The sequence below is a fragment of the Cervus canadensis genome, chromosome 33 (assembly GCF_019320065.1).
Source record: "Cervus canadensis isolate Bull #8, Minnesota chromosome 33, ASM1932006v1, whole genome shotgun sequence".
In the NCBI taxonomy this organism is placed as follows: domain Eukaryota; kingdom Metazoa; phylum Chordata; class Mammalia; order Artiodactyla; family Cervidae; genus Cervus; species Cervus canadensis.
This window is the reverse complement of record NC_057418.1, coordinates 16,537,212-16,556,583: the sequence shown is the minus strand read 5'-3', so window position 1 is coordinate 16,556,583 and position 19,372 is coordinate 16,537,212. Positions and strand designations below refer to the sequence as shown.

General features: G+C 37.6%; 1 protein-coding gene across 16 annotated transcripts in view; it reads left to right on the top strand.

Annotated features, from left to right (window-relative positions):
* Positions 1–19,372, top strand: part of PLAGL1 (PLAG1 like zinc finger 1) — an 88,175-nt gene that overhangs the window by 21,511 nt on the left and 47,292 nt on the right. For 7 of the 16 annotated variants that reach the window (XM_043456912.1, XM_043456918.1, XM_043456914.1 and 4 more), the window contains exons 1-2: positions 10,869–11,066; positions 15,341–15,410. The gene's annotated coding sequence lies outside the window, so the exon portion shown is untranslated. Of the gene's footprint in view, positions 1–10,244; positions 10,406–10,864; positions 11,067–15,340; positions 15,411–19,372 lie in introns of those variants that run through there. The other 9 variants (XM_043456915.1, XM_043456913.1, XM_043456925.1 and 6 more) reach the window with 5 other exon arrangements.

Sequence of the window (19,372 nt, the reverse complement as noted above, 5' to 3'; positions counted from 1 at the left end):
CATTCGTAGAATATTAAGTTACCTTTGGGAGAGTAGGTATCTTTCAGTTTTCAGTTCTATGATTCCGTGATCACCTGACCTTTTGAAACCCTCCTGGAATGCTACCAGTATACAGTTAGATCTCCTTACCTTTCTAATTGCTTTCACAAAGGAAAAGAACTGCCTGATCTAGACATTGAGAGTCTTTTATTTCATTGTGGAATTTTATTACTCCCACTGCCTAAAACTCAACTGTTATGGTGGCATACCAGAGTGAAATAAATCTGTCAGTAACTTTAAAATTACAATAGGACAAAAATCTACTGGATCATGTCTCAAAGGTACTGCTCACAGAAATGGCCTCCATGTTTACCATGTATTATAAACTTCGTACACTTGTAGGCAGGTGAGAAAACAATTTGGCAGTTTAGAATTTCTCTCTATCCTTCCTCCACATAGCTAGTCCATCATTAAAAAGCAGACCCTATTTCTCTGAAAGTTGGGTTTTCTTTTCCTGCAAATATGTCTCCTGAAAGGCAGAACAGAGAAACTGCAAGTTATTAGACTCACAGAGAGGAAGCATACAGTATCTTGAAGGTTATCTATAGATGGAATACTTTCAGGTATTAATTAAACCTTAGAACAGTAACACAGAAAGTATAGTAATAGTTGCTAAAATTTCCTAACAAAATTGAACTTGTGGAGGCTCTTACCCCATCACGTGGTGTTATTTTAAATGTGGGATGTGGAGAACCCTGTTCAACTTCAATATTAGCTCAGTGCATTATAAACTTCAACCTCAGAGTCAGAAAGCCTTGTTACTCATTTAGTTTCTGTCCCTGGCCTCTGCCACTATGCCCATGTTGTCTTATCTTAATGATTTTGTGGGAGTAGCATAGCACAGACTCTGGAATTAGAGAGTTTTGAACTTCATTACTTATTAGCTGAGAGATTTTTGGCAAGTTCCTTCGCCTCCCTAAACTGTTTCCTCATGTGTATCATAATAATAACAGTGCCTACTTGAATTGCTGTGTCAAAGAAACTAATATAACCTACAGGGTGTTTGGTGCAGTGCCTGGCGTACATTTGCTGCTGCTACTGCTGGCTTCCATGAAGTTACCTAGGTATTGTACTTTGAGTGAGAAGATCAGAAGGCCAAAGACATTTCAGGAACCTGTGGAAGAGACGATATTTTAAATTATCTGGCAAAATCACCCTTCCCTTCTGAAGAGACTCAGAAATAATGGTGAGAGCATTAGCAGAAAAGCCCGGAGAGAAGGATACCACTGACACTGATGGAAAGGGTCATGCCAAGCAGGAAGGACTGGGGAGCTGCACCAGAGGCTGCAGAGAGATCCCAGACAACAGGCTTGCCATTGGCTTAGGAGTACAGAAGGGCGTCAGTGGAGGGAAAGGATAGGAGGCAAGGATTGCTGACAGGTGGGCATTCAAAAGTGAGGCATGAAGGATGCTAAAAAGGTAGAGAGCCCATGTGGAAGCTATCCTCAAGAAGCTTGAAGGGGAAATGGGATTATAAAATGTGTCCAGAGGAGATCTGGGATCTGAGTTTTAATTTTTTTGTAAGTTGGGTTAAATTTTAAGAAGTTTGGAGAGGAGATAGAGCAAATGGAGAGTTAAAAATGGGAGTTTGAGGAGATACAGAGTGCTGACTAATTGAAGACTTTTTTTTTTAAAAGACAAGTGATATTGACAAGCTTATAGGTAGTAGGAAGGCAAGGAAGGGGAGAGTTTGTGCTTGATAATCTCAGATTTCCAGGAAGTAGGAAAACGGTGGTGGTGGGGATTTTGAGACAGTTTGCAGAGGGGGATGAAAGGTTAGACAAGCTACCCATCAAATGAGATTGAGCTGATCAGGCAATATCCATCTTCATGAATGTCTTCATTTGTGGGAGTTTTCCCAGTATTTCTCAACAGAATATGGGCATATCACAATCAGGTGGTTGAATCTGGCCTTGTGTTTTTAATAATTTTTTGTGGTTTTAAAGCTTTTCAAAGTTAAAAAAAAAAAAGTGAATTCCCCCTATACCCTTGGCATGGATTCACCAATTGTTAACATTTTTCCACATTTGCTTTATCACTTTCATATATAATAATTATGTTGCTGAACTGTTTGAGAGTTAGACTTTATGACTGCCTAATCTTAAACACTCCAGCATTTATCTTCTAGGAACAATGACATTCTTCATAACCACATAACAATGATTACACTCAAGAAGTTTAACATATTCACAGTACAGTTATTCAATGAATAGTCCATATCTAGGTTTCTTCAAGTATCTTTATAACTTAAAAAAATCCAGAATTTTTAGATCCAAGTGTTGCATTCAGTGTAGTGTTTTTCATCTCATTTAATCTGGAAAAGTTTTTAAGCCTTACTCTGTCTTTCATAACATTGATTTTTTGAAGCATACAGTCTAGTCGTTTATTTTTGAAGATCCATCAATTTTGGTTTGTCTGTTTTTCTCATTGCAAAACTTGGGTCTTGTGTTTTTAGCAAGAATACTATGTAAGTGATGTGTTCTTATCCAGTGTGTTTCATCAAGAGGCCCACTCAGCTTGTTCTATTATTGGTGATACTAAATTTGATAACTTGAGTTGGTATCTGTTAGGTTCCTTTGCTGAAAAGTTACTGTTTTTACCCTTTAAATGAAGAAGTAATTTGTAGAGAGAGAGATGCTTGGAAACTATGTAGACTATGGAAATATCCTGTTTTTAAATTTTTACTCACTAGGTAAAGGTATAGGAGTTTATGGGTTAAAGCAGAAGCTTAGGAGTCACTTTGGGGACATTCTGGGAGGAGAAGGAAAATATATCTTCTGATGATGCTGTTGTTTAGTTGCAAAGTCGTGTCCGACTCTCTTGAGACACCATGAATTGAAGGCTGCCGGTCTCCTCTATCTGTGGGATTTCCCAGGCAAAAATATTGGAGTGAGTTGCCATTTCCTTCCTCAGGGGATCTTCCCCACCCAGAGCCTAAACTTGCATCTCCTGCATTGGCAGGTGATTCTTTACCACTGAGCCACCTGGGAAGCACATGTAATTACTGGTGAAGTTCAAGGACTAAGAGTTCAAGGGATCAGACTGCTAATTCTGAAAAGGAAAATTTTAAATAAGATGGAGAGTAAAGAATATGATGAAGCAGTTATGCAATTAATGCAAGGCAGTTCATTGTTGTAATCTTTAAGTGTTTTTTAAAAGTTTTAATGAAAAGTATATGATAGATTTAAAGTGAAATAAATATATGGGCCCCCAGTTCAGTCTTTTGATGTTCAGTAATTCTCCTCTTTTAATCCTCTTCCTTTATGGGTCTCTGAGTCTGCATCTTTCTCAGTTCAGTTTATCCGGTTATTATCCAGATAATAAATAACTTTCTGGTTCCCTCTAGGGTGGAGATGGCATGTTTTTCTGACTACAGAGGGACCGGTCACCCAGTTGCTCTGTATGCAAAGTAAAAACATTCAACCAACACTTTCCTGACAGCCTCATATCTTGACTTATTCTCTGGCATTGCTGTGTGTCCAGCCCCTGGGGGGGCCCTTCTCCATTCCTAAGTCTGTTATTGCTGTTACATTTGCTTTTGGTCTTTCAAAATCCATTGAACTCTCTCCAAGACAGCTCATGTCTCTCCTCTGATGTCCTTGTTTTCAAGGAGGTCTGGAAAAGAGATAAGATAAATAGATAGAGCCATCACCCCCATATTCTTTTACTTTAAAATTAGTGGTTAGTACTCGTCAATTATGAAAAGCCTCTACCACCTTCCCTATTTCTTGTGTCATCTTGCTTATTGCTGTTGAATTCTGTGATGCAATTTTAATTATAGTAAAGAGAAAAACAGAATAACTATCAGTATTTGGTATTTGTATACTGCTTTTATTTCTTTGCTCCCAAGGCCAGCCTTTGGTCATTCATTGTCAGCTTTCTTTTTTTTTTTTTTTTCATGCCACAAGAAACAGGAATGAAAATTGATGCCATGGATTCTACTTTAAATCACTTCTGACCAGTTCCGGTTGCTTATTAATAAAAGGTGAAAGTTTGGGGCTGTATCTTCATTTGATGTTGTATTTTCATTTCATTTTAAAATTCACTGAATTTTCCTACTTATAACTTTAAAATTCATATCCACATTTTGTATAACTTGAATTATATCGGTACATTTTTCTATAGAAATAGAAATCACATAGCTGCTTAAATCAGTGGGGCATCCTTACTAAGTTCTTTGAGAGCCACAACTAGCCATATTCTTCTATCTCATGTACCGTCTTGGTCTTTGGTATGTAGCTAAGAACCATGATTAATTTGTTGCTCTGTCCAGCATGTATGTAACACAAAATCTTTGCCACATAATGTAAAAAATATGGACATTTATCAGACATTGCCTTGTGAGCATCCTGTGCTCATCAATTACCAGTCAGTTGAAGAAAGAAATGGACATGAGTCAGTGTGGCTCTGGGAAATATAAAAAGATGTTCTCATGGAGGCCTGTTTAAGGAAGTGATACCTGGTTGGAGAAGTCACTGCAAATATCGACAAGAGTAGGGAAGGGGGAAGAAATCCCATGAGCCAAGAGTTACAGTCTCTCAAAAAAGAGAAGTGACTTAAAGGTTTAGAGGGAGTAGCATATGGCCAGGGAGAGGTTGTCTGGCCAGAAGCCATGGGCCTCAGAAGAACTATGTTTATATGGATTTGAGGGTTATATTTCATTTAGAGAAAATTAAATCTAGCAGCACCTATTGAATATTTGTTAAGTTGAATTTACTAGAAGATAAAGTTGTTATGATTTAAATGTTAAACATAATGCAAACTGTGTAATGAAAGAACAATGGATTAGGAGTCAGAGGATTTGAGTTTCATCTCTGTCGTCTAAATCCTCCAGGTGAGAAAATGAATTGAAAAAGTACAAGGCAGTACTAATGAAAAAGTCAGCAAAAGCAGAAGGTGATTTCTAATTCAAACTGCTATGGATGAAGAGAAAAACAGTCTCCTATAATTTCTTTTCTCCCCATTCCATTCAAGGAAGAATAGGAACGTTTCTTTTAAACTTTGCTGAGTTCAATGTACATCTATAACAAAATCCAGCTATTTTAAGTGTATCATTTGGGGAGGTATGATTGATATGTATATATATATAAATATATATATATATATATATATATATTCAGGTAATAATCTTACTGATCAAGATATAGAACATTCCTATCCTACAAAGTTCTTTCATGTTCCTCCTCCATCCACTCTGGGAAACCATTGGTCTGCTTTTTGTTACTCTGTTAGACTTTCTACCTAAAATTTCATATAAATGGAATCATATAGTATGTATATCTTTTATATGTGTAGCTTCTTTTACTCAGCATAATTTTTTTTTTTAGATTTACTTATGAGGTTATCATCTGTTTGCTCATTTTCCTACTGCCATTGGGGTTGTCTTCAGTTTGGGGCTAACACAAATATTTGTGTATAAGTCTGTGTAGACATATTATTAATTCTCTTGGATAAATACCTAGAAATAGGATTGCAGGGTCAAGTAGTAAATGCATGTTTAACATTAAATGAAACTCAAACAGTTTTCCAGAGTGGTTGTACCGTTTTATATTCCCACCAACAATGTCTGAGAATTCTAGTTTTCTCGCTTATTGGCAGCACTTGATATTGTTAGTCTTCTAAGCTTTAGCCATTCCAGTTGGTATGTATGATATTTCACAATGGTTTTAATTTACACTAGTCATGGAGGAAATGATGTCAAGTATCATTTATGTGCTAATTGGCCATTTGTATATCTTCTTTGGTGAAGTGTGTTTTTAAGTCTGGAGCCAGTGATAAAAACCCACCTGCCAATGCAGGGGACATAAGAGAGACAGTTTCGATCCCTGGGTTGGGAAATCCCCTGGAGGAGGGCATGGCAACCCACTCCAGTATTCTTGCCTAGAGAATCCCATGAACAGAGGAGCTCCCATAGGGTTGCAAAGAGTCGGCCATGACTAAAGCGACTTGCATGTATGCCCAGTTTTATTACATTGTTTATCTTTGTATTGTAAGAGTTCTTCAAATACTCTAAGTTCTGTATGATGTTAAGTGTAAGTTTTTTTCTCCATACAGATAACCAGTTCCCATATCATTTCTCTTTTTACAGAGGAATTATGTTGTATCTCTGTCCAAAATCAATAGACCATATACGTATAGGTCTATTTCTGGACTCAATGTATGGTTCCATTTATCCTTATGCCATCCAGACTTAATTATTGTAGCTTTGTAGTAGGCCTTAAAATCAGGTAGTGTTAAGTCTTCCAACTTTATTCTGCTTTTTCATTTTCACTCTTGTAGGTTCATTCCCATGTAAAGTTTAAAGTCAGCTTGTCAATTTCCACAACAAAGGTACTGTGATTTTGCATATTATAAGAGGGTTGAAAGATGAATTTTCAAAATAGATATCTATATCCTAATCCTGGAAGCTGTGAATGTTACCTTATTTGGGGGAAAAATAGGAGGGTGTCTTTGCAGATGTAATAATTTAAAGATCCTGAGATGAAGAGAGATCATCCTGGCTTATTCATGTGCATCCTACATCCACTGATAAGTATTCTTATAAGATAGACACACACGGGATAAAACACAGGACACTCACAGAGGAGAAGGCAATGCGAAAACAGATGCACAGGCTGGAGTGATGTGGCCAGAAGCCAAGGAAGCCAGAGAATGCCAGCTGCTACCAAAATCTGGAAGAGGCGAGGGACGGATTCACATCTAGAGCCACTAGAGGGAGTGAAGCCTCGCTGACACCATGATTTCGGACTTCTGGCCTCCAGCACTGTGAGAGAATCCATTTCTCATTTTAGCCACAAATTTGTGATAGTTTATTGTAGCACCCATAGGAAACAAATACATCTATTATCAGGTTGAGGAACTTTCCTTCTTTTTCTGAGCTTTTTTTTTGCCCCACAAGAATGGGTTTTGGATTTTTTCAAATACCTTTTCTGCATCAATTGAAAAATATTTTTTCCTGTTGTTTTGTTACTGTGGTCATGATCTATATAGACTCTCTGCTCTCATGACATTAATTGTAGTATGATCAAAGCTGTTACCCCAGTAACACCTATTTGTGAAAGTGTTGGGTATTGACACGCTGTTTCGAACTGTAAATATGTCAGCATAGATCTTTTAGCTTTATGTTTGCTAAAGACATTTTAGGAAGTCATTGAAGAATCAGAATAAAACTGTATCTCAAAATACTTAGAGACAAATGGTGATTGTAAGATTTATCCTGAATAGTTCTCTATAAAAGGGACCACACTGGCGACCCACTGGTTCAGTTTGGCCTTGAGATAAATTTAGTTAGCTTCCATAGTGCTTCCAAAATTAAGGAATTTTATATTGAAATACTATATATCATGGTTGAAAATGGCATACATTTGGTAATGCTGGCCTGAGCTGGTATACGCTTTGTATAAGCATCTGTCCCTTATATAAAAAATGTTCTTTTTACTTTAACATAGTCTCGCTCTTTTTTGTTTTAAACTTCATATCGATTTGAGTTGACAGCCTTTGCTCTAGAAGTTTTCTTGGGGCACATTGTAATGCCAAGGCATGTGTCATTCAGGGAAAACCTAGAGAAAAGGAGGGTATCACAGTTGCCAGCTCACAATATTCATGTTCAAAGAGAACTTTGTGGAAATAACCAAAAGAGAAAAAAGGATTTTTCATATATTTCATTACTAACAAGAGAGACAAGCTGATCAATTGACTTGGGGATAAAGATGGGACAAAGAAGCACTAAAATAAATAAATAAAAACCCTAGACCACACAAAGAAAAGAAAGCAAAAAACAAAACAAAATCCCTCACCTATAGCAACCAAAGAAAGAAGTACAAACTTATGATGTAAAATGTGAGGAGTGATGGCAAAGCAAAGATACCAAATACTCTGTGATAGATGTGTGGTGTCTCTCCTTCCACTCCCCGGCAAGACATACTGAGGAAAAAGATGATCAAAGTCTGAGAATCTTCACAGACATCCTCCAATTGGGAAAGTGGCATCCTTGTGACAAAACATCAGGGAAACTTTACAGACCACTGTTGGATCTTGCCCAAAGCAAGAAAGTTTGCCACCCTCTGGAGTACTGTGCTGAATTGGGCAAATGAATTGATGCTTATAGACATGGAATATTCCCTTAAGTGGCTTGAAAATGGGCTGGTGAGGACTTAAAGGAGCCTCAGAAGTGATGTCTGACTTTCCCACAGAAGGCTCTGTATTCACCTTCAATCTGAGTTCCGCAGTCCCCTGTCTTCCTGAGACCCTCAGGTCCCAGAAATGATGGATAGAAATAACGCTCAGCCCTAAAACTGAAGCTCTGGATAGGGAAGACAAACACATCTCAGGTGAAGAGGAAAGTGAACCAGGAATTCACTCTGTTAGTGCAAACACAAGGTCTGTTGTTAACTTTTAAGGATAAGCAAGATAAAAGATATGACATGGCTATTATGTAAACATGTTCTAAATGGGAAGCAAGGGAAATAGTGTGCAGACTGGAAGAAAACACAACCAAGGAACAGAAATTTATATTCCTTATATACGTTTGACTCACCAGAGAAAAAGAGTATGATTTCATGAAGTAGCTCAAGGATAAGACAAGAATGTGATGAAAAAGGAAATTGCATAACTAAGAAAATCAATTTTTCAAAAGAACATGATTTTAAAATCCAACAAGCTAGAAAAACCAAAGACCAGAATTGTTTAGAGAATCAGAATGAATGCAAATCAAAAGATGGATATAGAAAATAAAAATCAAATATAAGACTAATGGGTGACTCTGAAGTAGAAAAGCCAACTAATGAAAGATAAATTTATTCTGATATATAATATGAATGGGATACTACACTAAGAATGAAATCCATAAGTTGAAAGATCATACTATATATTGGGGGGAAATTGATACAGAAAAGTTGACACTAAGATATAGCCCAATTAAGGATATACAGCTGCTTTAATGATGAATTCTTTTCTTTATCCAAGCAGAAAAATCAAATCACTTCCGAGGGAAAATCGCACAGGATTCAGCTCTTTCCACAGAAATCTATAATGTCAAAAATCAGTGAAGTATCTTCTCTTCAACCACCCTCTGTTTTTTTCAGTCTTTTAACTTCATTGAGGATTTCAATGGTTAAGTCTCTTGGTAAATGTCACATTGCACTTGAGAATATGTGAATTATTTTCAAATATCTTTTGATACTGATTTCTAACATGATTCCACAGTGATAAGAGAACAGACTCTGTATGATTTCAATATCTTTAAGCCATGAGATTTTTGTACCTTGTTTTCTGTTCCTGGATATGTTCCAGTGTCTTCTGGTTTAGAGTCTATGGGAATAGAATTTATATCTTGTTGCTGTGTGAAAATTATATAAATCTTAATTATGTTGAATTGGTTCATAGTGCTTTTCAGGTCTACTGTATCCTCCTACTTTTCTATCTTTTCGTTCTATTAATTTTTGAGAGTTTGATATTAAAACGCCAACTAAAAATCTTAATTTATCTGCTTAAAAATGATTATAATATATTGTGGAACTATATGTAACTTTGTTCCTGTATTTTCCAAGTCTCCTATGAATGTGTTATCATACTTTCCTAATTAAAAAAATCAGTGAAGCAATTGCCTTCTTTTTCTGCTAGGTTTTGAAGAGAGGTGTGAATCCAAAATATTTACCCTACTCTGAATTTTTGGTTTGTTTGTTTGTTTAATGTGTAGAGATAAACAGATAAAACATTAAAGTACTCTATAAGTGCTCCTTAAGAAAACAGCTTGAAAAAAGAGAGCAGTCCCTCAAGAAATAAAATAATTCAGGAACGGATATGTTAGGATGAACACGGAATTCATTTAAATATAGACTTAAAAGTAAACATCTGGGAGAAGAAGATGGTCGAGCACTTGTAAATGTGCTGAGTGCTTAAAGCTGAAAGTAACACAAGCGATGGAAATCCGGAGACTGCGGAGAAGATGGATAGACGTGGACGATGTTGTTAACATATTTCGGAGCTACCAGAGTCTGAAATACGTAGTGAACCGCCTCTCTTAAGTCGTTTTACTTAATGCTTATAGGCCTCTTTTAGCAATGTGTATCTTGCAGGGAAGAAAGCAACCGCTGGAGGTTAGCTTGTTTCTCCAATCCAAAGACCATTTTTAAATGACTTCAAGTACACCCAGTATGATTCCATAACTGTAAAATAATTTCCTTCTAATCTTTTCTGTGCCTTAGAGTCTCCAGCTGTGAGACCGGGAGGAGGCGTATTTCTCTGCCGGGAGGGGGGTCGTGAGGCCTCCGTGTGTTTACCTGTGAAGTGCTTAGCACACTGCCTGAGTCAAGACGAGTGGGCACAGTTAGGCTGCCATGATTTCCACGCGGCACGGGGAGAAGGGGTAAGTCTGGCCTCTGGCAGCCTATTCTCCTAGCATCTGTCGTGTTTCTCGTTTCTGATTTGGCTCCGGGCAGTTCATCCTGGTGGTGACTTGAGTGAACCATCCCCGCTACGGTGTGGGGCTCCGGGCTGGTTCGAGTCTACCTGCGCCAGCTCTGCACCTGGGCGACCTTGGCTTAGCCCCACACAGATGACTCCATCGGCCAGGCGTCTGGGCGCCGGTCCTCTTCCTCCGCCCAGGCCGCCGACCCCCTGGCTCCCCAGCGGGGCCTCCTCCTGCCACGTGACGCCCCCGCCAGGGGCCCCAGCGCCCTCCTCGCGGCCGCGCCGTTCCGGCTCCCGGGCTCCGCCTGTGCGCGGCCTCCTCGGCGCAGCCATCCTCGCGGCCGCGGAGGGCGGCAAAAGCCCACGGCATCTGCCATTTGTCATTCAGCCTGTCGGTACCGCCCCAAGCCTTGATTTAAGCCCGGGTGGGGCGGACTCTGGCCTCACTCTCCTGGAGAGCGGACAGACGGACGGGCGGACGGGGCGGCTCTCCTTGCAGCCGCTCGGACCGCGGGGCCTTGGCACACGGGGCGCTTCCCCAGGTCGCAGTCATGGCCGCGGAGGCGGCACGCCCGAGCTGCCGCGCTTGAGTTCCGGGGGGCTCCGGACCCCGCAGGGTAGGTGGCGGGGAGGCTCGCAGCCGCGCTCGGGGCGAGTTGAGAGGGGGAGCCGAGGGGCCGCGGCCGGCCTGGGGCGGCGGGGCGGCAACCTGGCCGCAGAACCGGCACCGCGCCGGGCTCCGTGCCGCGCGCCAGAGGGTGTGCCGGTGCCGCCGCGCCGCGTCCGTGCGGGGGTCCGGGTCCGCGGGACCCAGCGCGAAACTCTGACAAATTGTCTCCGGGCAAGCCAGCTCGGCTCCGACAACGACTTCTTCCCCCACCCCGGGGTTCTTCATGCCACTTTTTGAAACGCTCGCGTGTAGTTGATCTGCGGTAAATAGATTCGGTTTTTGAAACCTTGCTAAAAGGCTGGGGTGGGGTGGGGTTGGGGCGGCGGGGCAGAAAGTCTGTTCAAAGTAATACTGTGACTGCCTACACATGAAATGTTTGCGTTTACATCCATGATGGAAAATGTGATTCGATTCATGCTTTTAGACCTATGGACCCTATCAGGTAGGCACCGAAGACGATTCTAAAATGCGGGCTCTTGAAAATTTCCTAGATTAGGATAACTGATGGTGTAACTTTGGTTATTTACGCTCAGCATCAAACTTTCAGGGCAGAGCCGGGGATTTTTACTTCTTAATACATATACTCCTGTAATTTTGATTCCTTTTTTTTTTCTTCTTCTTTTTCAACAAATGTGTTACTTTTATGTTTTAGGAAACCAATAAAAATTAAAAATAGAAACACTCAGCGTAGGTCCTCCTTCTTCCAGGAATCCTTCTCTAACCCCTCCCTCCCCAGGCAGGATCGGAGGCCCCTCCTGTGAGCTTTCTGGGGCCTCACTGAGGTCCTGGTCCCTTCTGTCCTCCCCCTACCCCCTCCCGTGTGTTAACCCATCAGTCTCGCTCGGAGCCCGGTGGCTACTTAGCACATGGTAAGTGATTAATACTGTTTAACGACCAAAGGAAAAGATAAAACGAGCTGATGTTTCACAGTTTTAGCCCTGAAATTATAGAGTGGTAAATTAGATAAGAACGTTTACTTAAAGTTAAGGATCTAGAAAAGTTGACAACATCCGATGTCCGGGCTACACGTCCCAGCAGTTCCACTCCTAGGTATTTAGCCTGTAGACGTGATGTTTTTCCAAGATTGAAACCCATTTAGTGGGTCATGAAACCAATTAAGTGGCGAGTGATCGGAATTTATAAAACGCGAACTAACAGAGAATAGAAAATAATCAGAATGTGTCTCAGGTCATAGGGTATTTGCTTCATGAAACTTTTTTTTTTTTCTTCTCTCTGTTTTATACACACACAGATGTGTGTCATGATGTAAAACGTCATTCCTTAGGATGAGTCATGGTCGAAAAAGTTTGAAAGCCACTGCCCTAGATAAATTTTCATACATATACACAAGCAGACGTGTACAAGAAGGTTGGTGTTTGTAAAACTCAGAAGCTGGAAGCAACCTCCCTGTTCATCTGAAGGGGGAATATAAATTATACTCCAGTCATAAAATGGAACCCACCCGGTTCAGTGGTGAATGAAGTAGTTTTGTGTCTTAGCACAAATGCGTCTTAATAACGTTGAGAGAAAAAAAGTTGCTGAAGAAGACTGTATGATATCATCTATGTGAAATTCAGAACCTGGTGAAATAAAGGTGTGGTTTGGGGGTGCATATGTAGACATTAAAAACTGTATAGAAAAATTGTAAAGCAATTAACAGCATAAAAATCAAGTTAGTGGTCATCTCTTAGGGGTGAATGTGAAGGAACACACTATGAGGTTTTGGCTGGGGGCAGGTTTTGAGACGCTGAAAATGCTATATCTCCTGACCTCGGCAGTAGTTACGTTGGTGTTTGCTTTATAACTCTTCGTTAAATGCTACATATAATGTCTGTAAGTTAAATTTTCCTGAAAGTATATTAAAACATGGGCTTCACAAAATGAAGAAACCTGAAGCTTCCCAGCTTTCCTGTAAAGAAGTCCTGACCAGGGAGAGGTACTTAGGGAATTTAAACAATATTAATAATATTTTATTTCATAAACTGTGGATACATCAGTGTTCATTAAATTCTTTATATGTTTTATATCTTTAATAATTTGTTAGTATTTAGAAGAAAATAAAAATCATTCACAGATAATACTGTGAACATTTTAGTGTGCTTTCTAAAAAGCAACTTTTATGTATTTTTACAAACTTGAAGTTATAATTTATATAGTAATGAAAGCTAAAATCAAATTCTTTATACAAAAAAGTTGAATACTGAAAAGCATTTGAAAATGTAACGTCTTCTACAAGGAGTTTAAAATGCTAACATGCTGTTTGTTATATTTACTTCAACAATTTTCAGTTCCTCAGTCACTCTAGGCCACATTTCAAGTGCTCAGTAACTACATGTGACTAGTGGCTCTTATATTTTATTATGCTGTATTACTTTATATTATGCTGTATTATATAACAGAACATTTCCATCACTGCAGAAATTTCTGTTGGAAAACAGTTCAAGATACAGGTCCTTTGGTTGCATAAACTGCAGGCAATTTCTTTGTGCTTTTGTGTCTTAAGATGTTCTTTGTTATTAAGGAAATACATGTTGAAAATTTTTTCTAAAAGTTTTAAAGTTTGCATTTTTCACATTTCTTTAATTTATCTGGTAAGTATATGTATACATAAATGAACATATTTATGTTATGAGGTCAAGATTAATTTGTTTGCTTTTTCCATGCGCAGTACCAATGGTTTACGGTGCCGCCTCTCTCATATACATATTTCCAGAAATACTTGGGCTCATTTCTGGATTCTCTGGTCATTTATTTGTCTCTTCTTGCAAAGACTACAGATTTTTTCCTTACTTTTGTCTTATGTGTAGTATATTTTTTCAGTTCTAAGAATTAAAAACGTTTTTCATTATTTTTTTTCTTTTTCCTATGAGATTTTTAGAAGTATTTTCAATTTTCAAAAGTGGAAAGTTTTATGAGTTATCCTTTTGTTATTGATTTTTTTAAAGCTTGCAGTGTAGTCAGCAAATTAGGGTTCTGTGCTACCAGTTCTTTGAAATTTAAGAATTGTTTTATGGCCTCACGGGTTAGCTTTTCAACAGCTCCTTGAATGATTGAGAAGAATATATATTCACAGACTTTTGGGGCAAGGTAGGTATATAAGTAAATGAACACACACGTATATATGTCTTAGATCAGGCATAAAAATTGTAATGTTTAAATCTTTTTTAATCTTGCTAATTTTTGGCTTAATTACTGAGATAGGTATAATAAAAATGTCACAATGAAATAATGAATTTTCTTGGTTTCTTTTTGTAATTCTGTCAACTTTGCTTTATAAAAGTTGGACATACATACAAGTTACGTGCATACAAAAAGAGTGCGTACTGCTTTTTCTTCTCTGTGTATTGGATCTTTTGTCATTCTGTAGTGGGGTTCTAAGCCTCCTCACCCAAATGCCTGTTACCTTAAGATCCATTTTGTTTTATAATATCCTAGTCACACCTCTCTCTTAGTTAGCATTTGCTTAGAATATCTCTTTCATAGGTAAAACCTGATAGTTTTTTCTAATCCACTCTGACAATCTGTCCTTTAACTGGATCCTCAGTCCAGTTGAATTTAATATAGTAACTGATGCACTTAAGATGAAAGTTAGCATTATCTTTTGTGGTTCTTTTTGTCCTGTCTTTTTTTTTTTCCCTCTTCTATGCTACCTTTTGGATTTTTTTTCTATTCCATTTTCTTCCCTCTCCACTAGTATGAAAATAACATATTTTATTTATTTAGTGGTGTCATTCAAAATTTTAATGTACCAACTTAATCTGAAGTTTATAAATTTTTTTCCTTTTACAAATAATTCAAGAAGCATAAGTTGCCTTGATAAGCATTTAATCTCCCAGCTTAAATGTTGTTGTCTTCCAGAGTTTAGTTCCATCTTGATTTTTTTTCTCCTATAAATTTGACATCACTTTTTTTTTTCATGATTTGTCATTCCTTCTTGCACCTCAGATCTTTCTCTTCTTCCTAAAATATATATTTTAGAAGCTTGTTTATTAAGGGACAGTTGATGGCAAACTTTATCTGAAAATGGCTTTATTTTGCATTCATTTTTGAATGATAGTTTTGTTAGACATACATTTCCCGGCCAGCAGTATCTTTCTCAGCCCTTTGAAGGTGACATTCCAGTGACTTCTACTTTCAGTGTTACAGTTAGTTCAAATAACTGTTATTTGTTGGTAATTTGTTTGTTTTGCCTGATTTTAAGATCTCTTTTGTTCTCTACAGCTTTGTGACAGAACGTGTCTCGGTGTGGACCTTTCATTGATCCTGGATTGATTGTGTTCCTGTCTCTAAGGTTTGTTTTTCATCACTTCTTGAAAATTTTACCTTTTTTGTCTTTCAGTATTGCTTTTCTCCATTTTTTCCCATTCTTTCCTTTAAGAACTCCAATTAGACTTCTATTAGACTTTGTCATTCTGTCATCCATCTCTTTTTATATAGCTTTTATATATTATACATTTTTGTTCATGTTGAATTCTAGGTAATTTCTTCAGATCTGCTTTCTGAACTTTGTCTAATTTTTTTTTCTTCTTCAAATTGAGCTGTAATTTACAAACAATGATGACATAAGAATAAAGTATATGGCTTGCATGTAAAAGTTGCATGAGCCAGCTCCAACCCGTAATATATTTTCATATATGATATTTTGTTGAACATAGCCATGTCCATTGAGCAGAGTTGGGTAGTTATAACAGAGACCATATCGCCCACAAAGCTTAGCCTATATTTTATATGACCCTTTGCAGAGAAAGTTTGGTGATTCCTCTTCTATAATATTGCATATACTACAATTTATTTACCTTTTTTCTTGTTGATAAGCATAGGAGTTGTTTTCAGATTTCAGCCATTATAAATAAAATTGCCATAGATGTTCTTGAAACTGCCATTGGTGAATATATATACTCTTATCCCTTGGATATGTACCAGGGAGCTGAATTGATGGTCTTTGGGTAAGTTGGTTGCATTTCCAAGAATAATAATAATGTTGAACATCCTTTTATATCTTTTTTGGCCATTCCGATTTCTTTTATGAAGTATCTATGTAAGTCTTTTGCCCACTTATTTTAATTAGGTTATCTTTTGTTAGTGATTTTTAACTCCTTATGTGTTTTGAATAGGAAACCTTTATCAGGTACATGTTTGCATATATTTTCTACCTGTCTTATTCCCTTAATAGTGCCTTTGGATGAGCAGATCTGTTTTTTTGAAGTCCAGTCTGTCAGTGTTTTTTGGGGAGTGGGAGGGTAGAAGATTAGTGCTTTTTTTGTACCCTGTCCACAGAATTTTCTTCCACCTTCATTGTTGCCCTCCATCAAGATCCTGAAGACATTTGCTGATTGTTTCCTGTAGAAGCTTTATACTTCTAGTCCTCACTGTTGGATCTTGCTAAATTCACTTTTCAGTTCTGATAGTTTGTAGATGCTTTTTATCCCCCTTATTTCTTAGCTCTGCCATATAGTATGCAGAATCTTAATGCCCTGACCAGGGATAGAATCCATGCCCCCTGCAGTGAAAGCTCAGAGTCTTAACACTGAACCACCAGGGAAGTCCTAGTTTGTAGATTGTTGCAAATTTTCTAAATGTACCATCATGTCGTCTGTTAAAAAAAAAAAGTTTAAATTTGTCTTTCTAATCTCTGTTCCTTTTTAAAAAAATATTTTTCTTGCCTTATTGCACTGGCTAGAAACATTGGAACAGACTTAAAGAAAAGTGTTAGAAATGGACATCCTTGCTTTTTCCTAATCCTAGAGGAGAATATCTCTCTTTTAAGGATGATGTTTACTGGACATTCTCTTGTAGATATTCTTTACCAAAGTAAGAAATTTTTTATTTCTAGTTTACTGAAATTTGTTTTCACAAATGTGTATCAAAATTTTAAAACCCTTTTTATTATGAAATAATTTTAGATTTACAGAAAAGTTGTAAAAATAGTGTAGAGTGTTCCTGTATATGCATCACCTAGCTTCCTCTAATGTTAACAGTTTACATAGCCATGATGCATTTACCAAAATTAAGCATTTAATGTTGACACAATACTATTAATTATAGACGTTATTCATATTTTTCCAGTTTTTCCACCAGTCTGTTCCAGGATATAATCCATGTACCACATTACCAGGATATAATCCATATACATTACATTTAGTTGCCATGTCTCCCTAATCTACTCTAATCCATGACAGGTTTTGAGTCTTTTCTTGTATTTCATTACCTTGCCATTTTTGAAGAGTACTGGTCAAGTATTTTGTACAGGGTTCATCAGTTTGGGTTTGTTTGATGTTTTCTCACAATTAGACTGAGGTTATGGACTTCAAAGGAAGCATACCAAAGAAATATTGTATCCTTATTGCATCACATCCGAGGGCACATGACACCCATATCAACACGTTAATCTTGAACACATACTTTAAGTAGCATCTCCCAGGCTTCTCCATTGTAACATTTCTGTTTTTCATCTTTTACACTCTTTCTGTTAGAAGCAATTTAACATTCAAGGGAAGGAGAAGGTAAACTATCAAATGATTTGTGAGTATATATTAAAACTTCCACAATAATTAATAAATACATTGAGGGATTTATTTTGAGATTGTGTAAATGCCCTGTTTCTCTTTAAAAGCTTTGTCCACTGTTTTAGTATTTAACTGACCTTACCTGTAGCAGTTATTATTGTGGTATTCTAGTGGTGATTTTCCATTTCTTTTATTCTTTCTATTTTTATTGGAATTCTGACTCAGGAGCCAGACTGCCTGAGTTCGGTTCCTAGTTCTTCTCTTTCTTTGCTGTACAGTTTAATATTGAACAATTACTTACCCTCCCTTCCCTATCATGTGTAATAACCACTGGGGTCATTCCCTTGGGATTTTCTTTCAGTACATCCGAGGACTTCAGGAAAAAAATAGGTTCTTGACTTCTTAACCTGACAGTGGTCATTTATTTAGTTCCAAGTTGCTTTTCTAGCCTTATAGTCTTGCTCCTCAGATTTAGACCAGTGACACAACTGATATTAACTGCTCATTAAAATCTGAAGTCACTGCACTGTATATGAGGCAATGCTTTATCTTTGTGCAGTTTCCTCGGCCTTCAGTGAATTTTCTGAAAAATTTCAGGCTCTATTCAGAGAATACTCACTCCACAATCCTACTAGCTAGATAGGAACCCTGTAATTTGTAATCCATAGCTCTTGTTAAATTCTTCCCTTTCATCATTAATCTTTATATCTCAACGTCACTTCCAGTTGGTCAGGTTCTTAGAGATAGGGTTCTTGTACCTGCCGTGATACTTACATACAAAGAGCTATTGCTAAATAGCTACCACTGTTAAATGCCTACTATAATTGTGCTACAGTTTTGCAAAGTAAGTATTATTGTCTCAGTTTTAAATTGAGAAGAAACTCAGTATCAAAGAGATTAAGAAACTTGTCCAACAACAGTATAGTTAGTAAGTGGCAAAACTGGTTTGTCTGATTCAAAAGTTATTGCTATTTCTTCTATGGCATCCCACCTTGATACTAAAAATAAATAGTTAAGTAAAATTATTAAGCAGATGTGTTTTTTTTTATAAAACACAACATTGAAATTGCTTCACTTACATTAACAGTATGCTTCTTTTTCTGCTGAGGTATGAAATACATGGATAGGGGAAGCATATAAAGTGTGTCAATCTTAATAATACAGCTTGATGATTTTTTAAAATATATATCACCTGTATAATCACTGCATGAAGATAGACAATATTACATCCATCCAGAAAGAGAAAATTCTCTCACCTCCTAGCCAGTACCTCCCCTAGAAGTAACACTCTTGATTTCCATCACTGTAGATTAGTTTTGTCTGTTTTTGAACTTTAGGGGTAACCAAGTAGTATGTACTTCTTCGTGAGTGACTTCTTGTTACCATGTAACAGGAGCAACTAAGAGACTCAGATTTAACCAACATGAAGGGCAGTCAGCTTGGGGTGCAGAATCCGGGTAATGAGGTCAAATGTTAGCTCTACTGCTTAATAAACTGTCTGATACTGGAAAAGTTTTTATTCTTTCTGAGCCAAAATTCTCTTACTCATATAAAAGGGATAAAACCACCTATTCTCAGATTGTTGTGACCAATGTAATATACACTAAGTGGCGTACACTGAACATATTCACAGGTTAAGCAAAGACTTTTTCTCAATTAAAGTGATGAAATGCAATGGGGTATTTCAAGGAATAAATCAGAGATTTAATACAGGGAAGGTGACATGAGGAAGGAAAGAGGTGGGAGT